Source organism: Barbus barbus, assembly GCF_936440315.1.
Source record: "Barbus barbus genome assembly, chromosome: 43".
In the NCBI taxonomy this organism is placed as follows: domain Eukaryota; kingdom Metazoa; phylum Chordata; class Actinopteri; order Cypriniformes; family Cyprinidae; genus Barbus; species Barbus barbus.
This window is the reverse complement of record NC_136721.1, coordinates 25,996,371-26,011,603: the sequence shown is the minus strand read 5'-3', so window position 1 is coordinate 26,011,603 and position 15,233 is coordinate 25,996,371. Positions and strand designations below refer to the sequence as shown.

The following is a 15,233-nucleotide window of genomic DNA, read 5'->3' as shown; positions in this document are numbered from 1 at the left end:
GTATATATTATGTGTTCAGAAATAACAAGGAAAATGCTTAAAAAAAAACAAGTCAAGGTTGCAAAAAAGTCAAATCATGATTCCTCAATTAAAAAAAAAAATTTAATCGTAGCAAAACGTTAAATAAAATTTAAATCGATAAAAATCTGAAAAATTGCCCAGCCATACATGCAACGTTTGAGCAGTAAAATATCAATCCCATTTGGTAAACCATTGCAAAACCTCACAAAATTATTCAAGCAATACACTGAAAAATAAAAATAGAATTTAAACAATTGTCACTCAAACTGCTAGTACATTTCACCAATAATGACAAAGAAATGGCAAGTATTGAATTAAAGAGTAGCATGACTCCAATAGTATTTTATTGTAAATGTACTCCAAAAATCCTTTATAAAATTGATCAATTTCTACAGTGTATTTGATCAGATTCACACACGAGTGATCGACATGCTTCCCATAAAACCACAATGTGCATCTGATATCTGCTCTGCGACGCATCAAAGAATTGTCTCGTAATTAAAAAAAAGATATTTTACACTTGTAACCAAAGACACAATCTCAGCTCTGCATTACTGAAAAAGACATACTTCATCCTCTCGGAGCTTCAGTAATTGCCGGCCTCAGGCGTGGGAATGCTTTATCTAATGATGATGGATGAAACTCTTGGAGATCCTCCACTCAACAAGGTCACGCTTCACACAAGCACTTTAACACCAATCCGATCGCCAAAAACGTACAGACTTCATTTGTGCGTTGGATTATGGTGTGTAACATATATTCTTCACCCAAAACATCTTAAATTGATTGGTAACGAGAAACACATACACCAATGGCATGCTGCATCATTTGACAAATAACAAAAATGCATGAAAATCCATGGGATTTGAGGAGAATTCTGTTTCAAACCTGCACGAGTTTCTTTCTTTCGTTGAACACAAAAGATGATATTTGGAAGAATATTTCAATTGTTTTTGATCATGCAATGAAAGTCAACCAAAACAACCCTGATTTTCATTGTATGGAAACAAAACCACAAAACACAGAAATATCTTCTTTTGTGTTCAACAAAGAAATACAGGTTTGAAGGACATGAGGGAGAATAAATGAGTGATCATCTTTGGGTGAACAATCACCAGCTTTCTGCAGGTTTTATGAAGACAAATTTAAATTAAAGAAAATGATCTCTATGATCTCTAAATGTAAATGTCTTGAGTTATATTAGCAACACTTCAAAGTTTGAAAATACAACTTCCAACTACAGTTATTTCAGTATCCTTGAGGCACTATTATAGATTGATTATAATTTTTTATTTTTTTTTAAATTTAGATTTTTTTAAATATGTCTATTCTTATCTTTCAGTTTCACAGAAAAAGAGATTAAAACAGGACAAAACACAAAAATGTTTCCACAGAAAACAGAACCTGACCTACACTATATACTACACTACAGTATACTTTACTACACTTCACTGCAAGACACTACACAGAACTATACTGCATACTACACATTACAACACTATACTACACAATACTTTATACTGCACTATACTTCAATGCACCACACTACACTATACAATTCTACACTGCACTATATTACACCACTCTGCACTGTATTATACTTCACTGCACTACTTTGTACCATACTATACTTCACTACATACCAGGGATGGAAATTAGCACCCGCCACCAGCCAAATGCGGGTGATTTTGTGTTGTGGCGGGTAAACTCGCTTCACCTACCGGCCACCGTGGCGGGTAAATAAAAATAGCATACTGTTTCACCCGGACGGCGGACACTTTTAGAGGAGGCACCTAATGTTAGAGCCTGCAATACTGCGGTTTCACCAGTGTGGCACTGTAGCGCAAGACTGTAGTTCAGCCCTCCTGGATGCATTCAAGAGAAGAAGACATACAGCGCTTCAGAGAAAATGCACCTGAACTTGAGCGGCCATTGGATGAACATGTTAATATATAGCGCGCTTTCGTCTCAGTTACTAAATAAACACAATAAAAACTGACAGCAGTGTGAAAACAGCATTTAAAAATGCATCTGATTACAACGATGTGGATGTTTGAATGAGCTCTGCTTTTCAGTAATGTAATGTCCGGACTAAAGCAGCTCTCCAGTGTGGAGCTAGCTAATTATTAAATATTTTTATTAGTGGGAAAAAAAAGTGACAGTTTGGTTTACAGAGACCAAAGCTTGATCTAGCTAAGGACTGTTTTGATTATTCATAACCCTATAAGGTATTTTAAAATATTATGTTCTGAATAAAATAGTTTATCCAAAGCATCGTATCACTTACCTTTATTATGTTTCTTATCTATATGACTTACAAAAGGAGAAGTTAGGCAGAATGTGTCATTCAGTTTCTTTTTCATGTAGCTAATTAAATGGTGAGAGAGGGTCTCTGTCTGTCATTTCATTTGTGTGCCAAATACATCTATTTGTATAATGAATTGGTGACACTTTACAATAAGGTATAATTTATTAACATTAGTTAATGTATTAATTAACATCAATGAACAATGCATTTATTACATTTAACTATTAATCTTTGTTAATAAAAACTTAAAAAACAGCATTAGTAAATGCTGAAATTAACTAACTTTTAGATTAACAAATGCTGTATTGTTCATTCTTAGTCCATGTTAACTAATGTTAAATGATGAACCTTATTGTAAAGTGTTGCCAATTAATTGTTTAATAATTGTAATTACATAATATACTTTTCTAAAGCTGAAGTGACCTTTATGTTAGAATATGTATAACTTAATATTTTAACTAATCACAAAAGCTGAATTATCAAAGTCTACTGGTCAATCAGTGGAATAATCGATGATTAGTCGATTAATCGTTCTAATAATCGTTAGATTATTTGATTATCAAAATAATCGTTTGTTGCAGCCCTAAGAGAAAACATCTCAGGAGGAGCCAGTGGACAAAGAGGCGAAGGTCAAAAAACGTTTTTTTAAAGAACGATGGAGAAAAGCAGACAATGGGGAGTCCCGTGATTGGTTAGTTTACGAAGAGACAAGTCTGACAATGTTCTGCTCGGTATGTCGTCAACACGCTTCAGAAGATGCCAAAACTAATAGTTTCATTGTTGGGACTAAAAACCTAAAACTGGAAGCCATAAAAGACCACGAATCATCCGAGCAGGCGTAAATTGGACTGGGAGTGGGGAGGATGGGTGGAGCAATGTTAGTTTTTTGTTTAATCTGCCCTACTCATTTAATGAAATGTATATCAGTTCATGGTTTGTGTGTGTATAAGAGAGAAATAGAAAATGTCAGTATTTCATTGAGACTTGAGATTAAATAAACTGCTTAAGTATTGTAGATCTTGTAGTATTAATTTTCACATGCAGTTACACATTGTCGGTTAAAAACAAGAAAGTGGCTGGTAAAAACATTGAGTGGCTGGTAGATTTTGAAATCCACCAGCCACAGTGGCCGGTGGACAAAAAAGTTAATTTCCATCCCTGCTACATACTGCACTATACAAACTTTGAGGGTCAAGAGGGCAAGATGCTACAAATAGTGTCATTAAACACAAGTTACTGTACAAACGTTCATGCTTCAGCATCCAATGAGGCCATCAGAGCTTTGGGAGCGACTGTAAGAGGAAAAGAATGAAACGCTCAGGACCAAAACACTGGAAAATAACCAGGAAGCATTTTCCCTCAGGAAACCTTCAGTTCCAATTCCACTGCTCTCTTTCTGTCTTTGGCCTGATTCGGGCGGTTTTCTCAAGCCAATGAGTGTTACCATCAAACCGCATAGAACATGAAAGCGTGAAGACACGCTCGACCAAAGACAAGAGATGTTCTTCCATTTGGATCTCCTAATGAAGGACTATTCCCAGCTGAAGGACAACAAGAGCCTGGGAGGTTTTGGACTAGACTAAAAATCAAGCGTTTACTAAAGAAACCACCTCGTTTGAAATGTCCACTCGCATCTGTGCTTGAGTTTAGTCATCTGCAGCACAGAATTAATCTAATCAGCCATACTGCATGATGTCAGAGGACCTGTATGTGTCATTAAAATCATTTCCATAAAGGCAAGAACACGTCTGAGAAATGTCTTCGCATTGAGTTTGTATTGAATCCAATGTTTACAGCAAATAATCATCCGTTCATACAAACATAATGAAACTTTACTACTTTTACCAGCCATAATTATGGGCTACAGACACTTCAGAACATCTCTCGGTGCAGATTTGTGTCTGTTTGTTTACATTGTTTCAGCCAGCTGCTCGGATCCAAAATCACTTATAGACAATATTTTGGGGGTGGAAAAACCTTTATATGGACACAGAGGACTATTTCTGAAACCCACATTTTTTGACAGTCAGAATAGGGGTGGGCGATATGGGAAAAATATCATATCACGATTTTTTATAGAAATATCACGATTCACGATTTTTATCACGATTCTTTGTTAGTTTTACTATTTTGGTTTTACAAGTTGTCTGAGCATTACAGACAAACTAGAAAGACAAAGATGCATGGCAGATATTTAGGCCAAAGTGGGCGAAGATAAAACATATTTGTCATTATTTTATTTTTCTTATTAAAAAATAAGAACAAAGATACACATTACAAATACACATAATATACAAATAAAACAAACAGTGCTTTATTTCCAGGTACAATAGGTGTATTTAGCAGAGCATTCAATGAAATTGAATGAATAAATATAAAAATAAAACACTAGATAGACTGATTCCTAAAGCAACTGTATTAAAGTTTTTCAGTCAAGAATAGTGAGTGATTTTTCTCTTTTGCGTTTTGTTGTTTTGTTAACGTTAAATGAATAGTTCCCCCACAAATTAATATTCTGTCATCTGTCTGTCAATTCTGTCATAATGTTGTATTTTTATATCATCATTTACTCAAAAGTTGTTTTAAACCGGAATGAGTTTCTTTCTTGTGCTGAACATTTATAAATGCTATTTTGAAGAAGGTGGAAAACCAATCAGTTGCTGGTCCTCAGTGACTTCCATAGGATTTTTCTTTCCTACTATCAAAGTCAATGTGGACCAGCAACTGTTTGGTTTTCCACTGAGTAAATAATGACAGAAATTCAATTTTAGGGTGAACTATCCCTTTAATGACAGTCGACAGCACGTTTAGTGTCCTGTCCCTTTAAGAGCTGCACGCATCTAATATACAGGCACGCATCCGTTTCTCTCTTAACTATTTACTTTCATTTTAGAGATAACCAACTCAGTCTGTATGTAAACCTTGTGTGTTTTGACAGTATTAGCGCAAAAGATAAGTTAGTTGAGTAATCAGGCGCTGTTAGACAGGCCTTTTAGTGCGCGTGCTTCAGGTGTATGCGCTCAGAACAAGCGCACGTCAGACCAGCGCGCGAATTAAACATTTAACCAGCAAGGCTTGTATGCAAATAATGTACTTTTGCGATCGCGAATAAGTGCAGTGTCCTGTCTGAGTAACTCTACTGCTGTATGTCCTGTTGTACAGTACATAGAGACGGCGGCGCCAGAACTGTATTTGACATAATGTGTGCTGTAGCACGATACTACGATATTTCTTCAAAAGCAGATCGTGGAGACATTTTTATCGTCCACGATCAAAAATCGTCATATCGCACACCCCTAAGTCAGAACATTTATAATGTCACAAAAGATTTCAATTTTAAATAAACGCTGTTCTTTTGAACTTTCCATTCATCTGTGAATCCTAAAAAAATAAAATGCATCACGGTTTTCACAAAAATATTGGGCAGCATAATTGTTTATAAACATTGATAATAATCAGAAATGTTTGTTGAGCAGTAAATCAGTATATTATTATGATTTCTGAAGATCATGTGACACTGAAGACTGGAGTAATGATGCTGAAAATACAGATTTGATCACAGGAATATATTACACTTTAACACATATTCACATAGAATACAGCTGTTTTAAATTATAATAATATTTCATAATTTTACTGCATGTTTGATCAAATAAATGCAGTCTTGGTGAGCTTTAAAAAAAAATAATAATAGTAATAATAATTAAAAAAAACTCACCAACCCCAAACTTTTGAATGCTATAGTGTATTTTAGTAATCTCACATTTTGATTGTAAAGATTAGATCTGTAACGCTGGAATCGACCACCACAGCTTTACAAGCAGATCATATTTTCTTCTGTTTGTGTTAAAATGCAGTACAGTACAGGAAGAACCAGTTACTAACCATTCACTAACCTGAAAGCATAACAGACTGTTGATGATTCTGCATGTCACCTCATGACAATAACAACATCTAAAAAAGTGCATGCCGGCTGACAAATTATACAGTGACCGAGCTTATTGTACACAACACCTGCTTAACATGCACTAAAAGCACTCAATTTACCAAATCTATTGAATAAATTTACCAGGCTGTTGATTGTTAATCATTCATGTGTTTGTACGATTAGATAACGCCAATATCTGTCATATTTTGTCTGGTCTGATCATGATCTATTCAATGCAGTCGCACAGAATTATGAAGCTTCTCCTTTAAAACGTGGAGAAAATGCAAGAAAACCCAAGAGTAAGTGAAGACTGAGAAGCAGAATAATACTATGAATGTTCATGCAAGAAAAACCAGAATCTGAACATGAACCATGACCGTGGAGCTGAAGGATCTCAAACAGACAGACTCCAGAAACTCATATCTATAAATAGCAACACAACATGCCAATGTCCAGAGAGTCCATACGTCTCAGTTTGACTCGACGGCACCAAACCAAACGCTCCTGTAGCCACACGTCAGAAAGACGAGCGATGCATTAATATTAACTCACAGACGAGAGCTTGCTTCCCTCCAACTTCTTCAATATTTAATCAGACTTGGACACTGGCACCTTCCAGCCGAGCGGATCTGCGACAACAACGCCGCTGTTCGCTCTCAAAGGACGCCTTGTCCTGCCTCTGCGCTCGGCCTCTATAGGAACAGAGCCGTCTACAGAACGCTGAATGTTTCCAGACACATCTGCAGATCCTGCAGAAGCACAGAGCCGCAGATACTGCTGGATCATCAGAGAACAGAACACAGACCAATAAATTACAGTTTAATTTTACTGACTTTACCTGTGGACGCCTGGTTGAGAACCATTGTTATAAAACTCCTCTCAGTGTCACATAAGACCCAAAGACACCAAAACACAAATGTATCTGGATGAGCAGGTTTTTACTGGGTGTCATGTAAGTTTCTTCAAACTCTTGAATCATGCCAGATGCGCTCCGTCACCGCTGAGGAGAGAAAAGTTCATCTTGTGGTCTCAGAGTCTCAGAATAACCCACTCTTGAATGGTGCGACTGAGAGACACGTATGAGACGCAAATAAAGGCGGCGTTCTGGACAAGATTTCAGACTGATCTGAGGTCAGAGGAACCAGCAGAACCGAGAAATCTGACTAAAGGATCCGCCAGAGGAACGAGAAATACAGTCGCGCAAGAAGCATTTCTGTATACAGTGTGATCAGATCTTCATCTCAAAACAAAAACAGTGTGAAATCAATGAGGAAAACATGGAAAATGTTAAATGGTTTAATGTTTCAAAATGATTTTTAAAAATCATTTTATCTTAAATATTTTTTATTTAACTTATTTAGGTAATCAGAACCAGTTATATTATTATTTTAGTCATTAAATAATGTATAAAGTTTTTCCACAAATCATGCGGCCCTAAAATATAGACAATTCTTAAGTGTTCACAATGTTTATAGTGTGACTGTATCATGCATAAATGTTTAATGGACATAAAGATGCATCGCCAGACTTGAATATTGGATTCTAGAGTATATATTTACATGCATTCATTTATCAGACACGTGTTTGTTTGAAATATTGTTCTTTAAACTGTTAGTCTTGTGGTATTTCAATTAAAGCACACAAAGCATGCAGCACAACTAATTATGACCCAAACGAGGTTATGTAAATAAATGCAGCACATTTCTAGCGTCCAGCAGAACGTTATATAACGTATGGCTTCTTTAGATAAGAGTGAATGTGTGAGAGACTCCAGAAACCAATGCATCACGTCAAGAAAGCAGCCACTGGACCATTTCAATTGGCTTTTGTGTGTCTCGCTTATTCTCTCTCTGTCAGGCCGCCTGAGGAACAACTCCAGCGCTTCTGTGAGTTTCTGCCTCCTTCAGCGGCCTCATCCGACTGAAAGGTCCATTTTGTAGCTCGGATCACTCGACCATCAAAATGGAAGCCCTTCAGCCGTCTGGAACGAGCAGCGTCCTTAAAAACAATCTGAAACGCAGCACGCTTCTCCTGTAGGAAAGCATTTAATCAGCCGTGATCTCACGTGCATCTCTTTACTAAAGCCTGCCATCAGTCAAACATCTCAATATGAGCTTTAAGAGAAGCATCTGAGATGAAGCTGACGTTACGATGGAGCAACAACATCTTCCGCGGAGACATTTGAGATGCTAAAATGCACAATGAGAGTAATTAAGGTGACCCGAAGAAAGCAGAAGATGGCCTGGAGCCACGGGACGCTTCTCCACATCTCTCGCCTTATTAATAACACAAGCAGCCTTTGACATTCAAAATTATTCAAATGAAATCATAACATTACTCATGCACACAAACATCTGCGACCTGGAAAACCTCCGTGAGATCAGAGTTCAATGCTTTATCTGACTCGCCATTAATTGAAATAAAAATCAAACCCTAAAACAAAATCAATGTAAATGTAAAATCAAACCCTAAAAAATGATGTAATATAAAACTACTATTGGTTTTAGTATTATTTTTCTTAAAAACACAATTTACATTTAGTTTAATATTTTATTATTTTGAATAGAAAAAAATCATTAAAATAATGCTGTCAAACAATTAATCGCATCCAAAATAAAAGTTTGTTTACATAATAAGTGTGTGTACTGTGTATATTTATTATGTATATATACAGTATAAAGACACACAGCATGTTTTGAAAATAATTACATGTACGTATATATTTACCTTCATATAATTTATATTATATATAAATATATTTAATATATAAACGTAACATTTTTCTTAAATATATACATGCATGTGTACACAAATATACACAGTACACACACATATATATTATGTAAACAAAAACTTATTTTGGATGCAATTAATCGCTTGACAGCAGTAAATTAAAATAATGATTACTAGTAATCATCATCATCATAAATGATTATTGTTGTTATTTTATAGCCACATACCTAATTATAAATCACACACAAAGAAACCACAACAACTGTTATCAGAGGAAGAAAAAACAAACAAACAAACAAACAAACAAACAAACAAACACAAAAAAAAAAAAAAAAAAAAAAAAAAATCCCAGTTAGATTTTTATCCTCAAATTCAGCCGTAAAATCAATAATGAAAATAATTGACAACCAATACAATAAACGATTTTAGACACCAGTGAAATTTCACAAATCTTAATACCAATATCACAGCAAAAACTAATACTCCTCAAGGCTGCTTAAGACTAGTCAACAGTCATAAAATAACTCGTGTAACATCTAGAATTCAGTTCCACACGCCTAAATATGACTTCCTTTGGTCTTTTATGGGCTCCATATTTGTAATTTTCCAACATAAAGAAATAACAAGCAGTTGTTGCACACTGTAAAACTGTTTTTACAGCCTTCAATTCGTACATTATTGAAATGGCAACACTAGGAATGATGTATTTATGAAACTTTTCTTTTTTTTAATCATAATATAGACTAATCTCATAATGCACACCTGGAAAATAACACTGCATTCATGACAGTCACGGTTCTAACACAAAACACTCACTAACAGCAGCTTTGGACGAATATCCTGCTTTAAATGTGGAATAAAGTCAACAGGTACAGCTGTTCTGAACCCTAGTGAGCTTCATGCTGTCTACATAGGGGTCATACGAACAAACTCACCGGAGACTCGGCTCACAGTTCACTTCAGGAGAGTTTGACATTAACATTGGTAAAATAATCAATTATGCTTCTCTAATTGAGGAAGGGATCAGACATGCTTGCTTTAAAACTAAATGCACTATGAAATATATATATTAATATAATTTAATATATATTAACTATACTAATACACTCGATGCATTAAATCTCAAACACCGTAAAGAGCAGCGATTTGACAATCTGTGATGATGCAGTCTAGGTAGGCAGCTCACTAGGGTTTGGAACAGCTCATGTTTACACTTAACTTCACCCTCATTGGTTTATCATTAAAAATAGATGATGCCTTTGTGTCTATTCATTCGTTTTCGGTGTTCAACATGAGAAAGAGACAATAAAGGACATGCAATGAGCTTCACTGAAAGTCATAAACAGATTTGACGCAAACTTCCGCGCATGATCTACAATCATCTACCTGATAAACGGCCAAGAATACTACAACAATACCAATCACTGTTCAGCAAACTCACAGTAAATATTCTCTCTAGTGGACTGGTTTACTGAAAACAAACAAAGTTCACAATCGAAGCACTTCTCCAGCGAGCTGAACAGGCTGGATCTTCATGAAAAGTGGGTCAGCAGTGAGCTTGAACCATGAGCCATCGCCGTGTGCTCAACAGTTGCATAAGACGGCTTTTAGCTTTTCCAGGTCAGACGCTCGACCAGATCATAGTCATTACTGTGAAACCACAGACATACCCCCCCCCCAAAATGCATCTAAGACTGATTTGGAGGTGGAAGAACTTGGATGAACGAGTTGCAAAGACAAACTAAACCATCATTGCATGCAAATCCATTAAACACTACATAATCTTTGTTGCATTCAATCACCAGTGAAAACATTACAAAGAATGATCTCACAGCCTCAATAAACCACAAAGAACCTGCTTAGAAACATCAGACAGCAGCAGGCCCTTAAAAACAGCCAGTAACCTTCATGTGAGAGAACCTGTTTGCCCTGACATGGGAGACGTGCCACCATTTTGAGTTCCTCTGGCCTGCGTCTGTCGCATTGAGTGTGTGTGTGTGTGTGTGTGTGTGTGTGTAGCGCGCTGTCTTTGTCAGCGGGATTTCACAGTGGCCAGAGCAATTGCAGGACAGACACACACACACACAGAGAGAGAGAGAGAGAGAGAGAGAGAGAGTGCGCCAATGAAGAAACAACCGCCTTTCACCAAAAAGCTTTTATGGTGTGCAAAGCCAAACATGTCACAATCACACATGCATGTCAGATTATTAAACCACAGCCAGACAAGTGCACAAACATTCCCTCTCACTTCCAAGCAGGAGCTTCAGATCTGCTCCCAAACGACACACAGGTGCATAAAGGGAGGCGCAGCCTACATAAAGAAAAGTTTGGCATTTGCAAGTTCTACAACCTTCAACGTGCAATGCAATGCATGCATCCACTAAAATGAAACTAAACTTAATTTCTGATCCTGCGAGATCTTCTACAGGACTACGTGAGGAGCGTCTGTAGGCCACTGTAGAACATTACACAAACAGCTAAACTCCAAAAGCCGGTTTACCGCGGCAGAAAATATTACCGCATGGCAAACTTCACGTAGACTCAATAGAAAGAAAATAAAAGTGCAAACGAGCGTGAAATGTCACCAAACGCGCGTCCAGCTCCATGCAGTGGCCAGTGGCAGCAGGAGAAAGTCAACCTTTGTTCTCCAGACTCCATTTTCTGGAGGAAGCCTCGGTGTCATTCTACACCTGCGGCGACAAACACCTGGAGCCCGTCGCGGAAAAACAACAAGGCTATTTTCACGCCGCCACATTGTAACACTCTGGTCACGTCACGGGAGCGTAGCGCGCGCGTCTGCACGCGTCGCGTCCGTCTGTGACTGACTGACTAATGGACGCGGGGCTCCAAATCCGTGCAATGGCTTCCAGAAAAGCGCCAGTCACATTTCGCGTTTCGCCGCACGGATGCGCGACGCTCCTTCCAGTGGAGGAAAACACGCGAAGAGACGCTCCAGCGACGCGTCACCGCACGAGCTCCAAGGTGCCCGTTTTTGGAGGATTTGCTCGGTTTGGGTCTGGGAAGCATTAAAAGCGCATTTCCAGGTCATTCCCAAAGCGCCTCTCCACGGATCCCGAGCTCCAGCGCGTTATTATGGAGCGAGGCGAGATGTGGACGATCGTGAAACCGAATACTCACGGCTGGATCCTGGATCTTCTGCGAACTTGTTCCCGGTCTAGAGCAGCAGGATGATCGCCATCTTCCCTCTTGTTTCTGCTGCTTCTCCTCCTCCTTCTCCTTCTTCTTCTTCTTCAGTACGGCAGCTGCAGATGACCTGAGCTCCGGCTGTCTCTGAATAATGAGCAGCCTCAGAGACAAGGAAGACAATCTGCTAAGCAGGCAACACAAAGAAGTTTTGGAGTCTAGCAAGCACCAGAGGGTGCACAAGAGTTTGCGATGAGACAGTGAGACAGGAGGAAGGTCCACAGAGCCTCTCATGACTCCAGCAGTAATGGAGCTCAAACATGGAGCCCCTCACGGCGCTTATGACACGTTATGATGAGCCATAAGATGAGGACGCGTCATTACGCGTGTATCTCCACCGTGCGCTTCATGTGTTCTCCAGCACCATGCAGGAACCTTTTCATTGGGTTTCTCTTGTATGAAGCTCATTAACCAGCGCAGTATAAACACCACAGTCACGTGATGTTATTTTAGCCTCACCGATTCCAAATAAATAGCATTTTATGAATCTCGTGGAGTGCTTGTGTTTGTAGATTTCATCATTTATTCTGATAACATCTCAGTAATTTCATACGTTCTGACATATCCGAGTACAGGGAACGTTCTCACAACGTGTTCTACGAGTTATATTAATGTTAGAAAAATTTTCTAATTTTATGGAATCTTGATATACATTCTCGAGAAGATATTAATAGAACAACGTCCTCGTGATGTTATTGTTACGTTGAATGTTGAGAAAACTATTCTATAACAACAAGAAACCCAGACATTTTAATGTTCCTAGAATATTAAAAATAAATGTTCATATAACGTTATATTTTGGGTGAAAAAAATTAAGTTAGTACTTTGTAAGAAACGTTTTTCTAATCAAGACTAGTAAGCTAGACATATTAAAAATAAATGTTAAAAATAAAATTTAAAGAACTTTAAATAATGCTATAATCATGACAAGAAAACTAGACGTTTCAACGTTTTAAAAACATTTAAAAACAATGTTCCCACGACGTTTTTAATATCCTAAATCTAAATATATGGTGCAGTTATGGACCACTGAGCAGTTTCCTCCTGTTCCTCTCTATCCACGGCCACTTGACACAATGGTTAATTAGATTTTTAACTGCTCTTAACCACTAATTCATAAATCATAACTCAATGAGCCTGATGACACAGAACACCTATAAACCGTGACAGAATCATAAATCAGTGACATGGAACGTGTTGCTTGCGATGCTTTCCATTTTTGCTTTGAATGACATTCAACATGTTCAACTCAAATGGTCATGGGTTCGATTCCCAAGGAATGCACGAACTGACTTTTGGATAAAAGCATCTGCCAAATGCGTAAATGTAAATGCAGTGCCATAAATGCATCATGAAGAATGTGTCAGTAAAGTCCAACTTAAAAGTTAAAAACCTCCTGTCCTACTGGTAAAGAGCACTTAAACTCATAATTCATGTTTCTGCTCTTACTGTGGATGATTCACTGATGCACTCATTTCTGAAGAAAATATGTCTTGATACTTCACCTTTATTCAACATTTACCTTCATATCCTGTATCAATTCATCTTGGAGAGTATCTAAAATATCACTGTAAAAACACTTTTAATGTGGACGTTTCAACATTCACTCAAATAAAATCTCTCATCAATTCATCAGGTCTTCAGAAAATCTGACCTGAATTCATCAACCATTTTTAAGAGCTAAACAAAGCAACAAGAGTCTGTTCAACAGTCATAAGTATTTCTGTGAAAATAAATAGTTCATAAAATAATATAAAGACCACTTAAAGTTCTTTTTTTTATCTGCCAGTCAGACAGTTCTCATTATTTAGAGACCAATTGCTGCATTATTGATGGGAAAGTCTTAGTTAAATTCCGAATAGCACACTACCAAATATTTCCAAAGTATATAAAATGGGAATTTTGCATCTGTTGCCAAAATGCAACAGGACACAATGCACAGAATATTCCACAATGACAAAAGTTAAAACATTTGCAGACAAAATTCGATTAAAAATGTAAAATGACTGTATTTGTAATGCATCATGATGAGGTCAAGTGGCAAAAATGCATCATACTACAGTCTGAAACATCCGTTATTGCTAAATACTATTAAATTAATACAGCAGACCGTATCCAGTGAACACTGTGCAGTTTACAGTGAGCTAGTGTACTATTCCGAACACAACCCTTTGAAACATCAAAATAAAACCAACTTATATTGATGAACGAGAACAGAAGATGTTTCTGTTTAGTCTCAGGTGAGCTCTAAATCTTTACTACGTGCTCGACTTCACCGCATCATGTTTCAGGTAAATATTTGGACACAAAGGCAGGTGTAATAGACAGCGGCCTTGCGAGGTGATGACTTACCAAAGTATTTCCCCTCAGGACTCACAGTTGCACCTCATTAAATGTTTAGTGATGTCTTAGAAGAGCAGCGCAGTCGTTACTGGCCTAAACACCTGAGGAGAGTCAAATAAACTCAATTTAGAGTCAAAGATCAGCATGAAACCACATTTACAACAAGTTTTATCTATACAGTGAATGGGTGCCGTCAGAATGAGAGTCCAAACAGCTGATAAAAACACCACAATAATCCACACCACTCCAGTCCATCAGTTAACATCTGGAGAACACAAAAGCTGAAACTAATCCTGCATCAAGACATCCATAATCCATAATAACTCTTCCTCCAGTGAGAAAGTGTTCTGGTCTGAATCAGGAGAGAAATCTGCACAGATGCCAAAACAGCTCTAAATATGTGGCTGGATTTTGATGTGAGAGACAACAGCAGATGCACTTTCTCACTGGAGGAAGCATTATTATGGATTATGGATGCCTTAATGCTGGATTTGTTTCATCTTTAGTCTTCTCCAGATGTTAACTGATGGACTGGAGTGGTGTGGATTATTGTGATGTTTTTATCAGCTGTTTGGACTCTCATTCTGACGGCACCCATTCACTGCAGAGCATCCATTGCTGAGACACTGACGCAGAGACACATTTCTACAAACCTGATGAAGAAACAAACTCATCCTCATCTCTGATGATCTGAGA

General features: G+C 37.5%; 1 protein-coding gene across 3 annotated transcripts in view; it reads right to left on the bottom strand.

Moving 5' to 3' along the window:
- The window catches only part of znf462 (zinc finger protein 462), a 53,283-nt gene extending 41,049 nt beyond the window's left edge, over positions 1-12,234 (bottom strand). For all 3 annotated transcript variants that reach the window (XM_079404439.1, XM_079404441.1, XM_079404440.1), the window contains exon 1: positions 12,129-12,234. The gene's annotated coding sequence lies outside the window, so the exon portion shown is untranslated. The remainder of the gene's footprint in view (positions 1-12,128) is intronic.
- Positions 12,235-15,233: the final 2,999 nt, after the last annotated feature.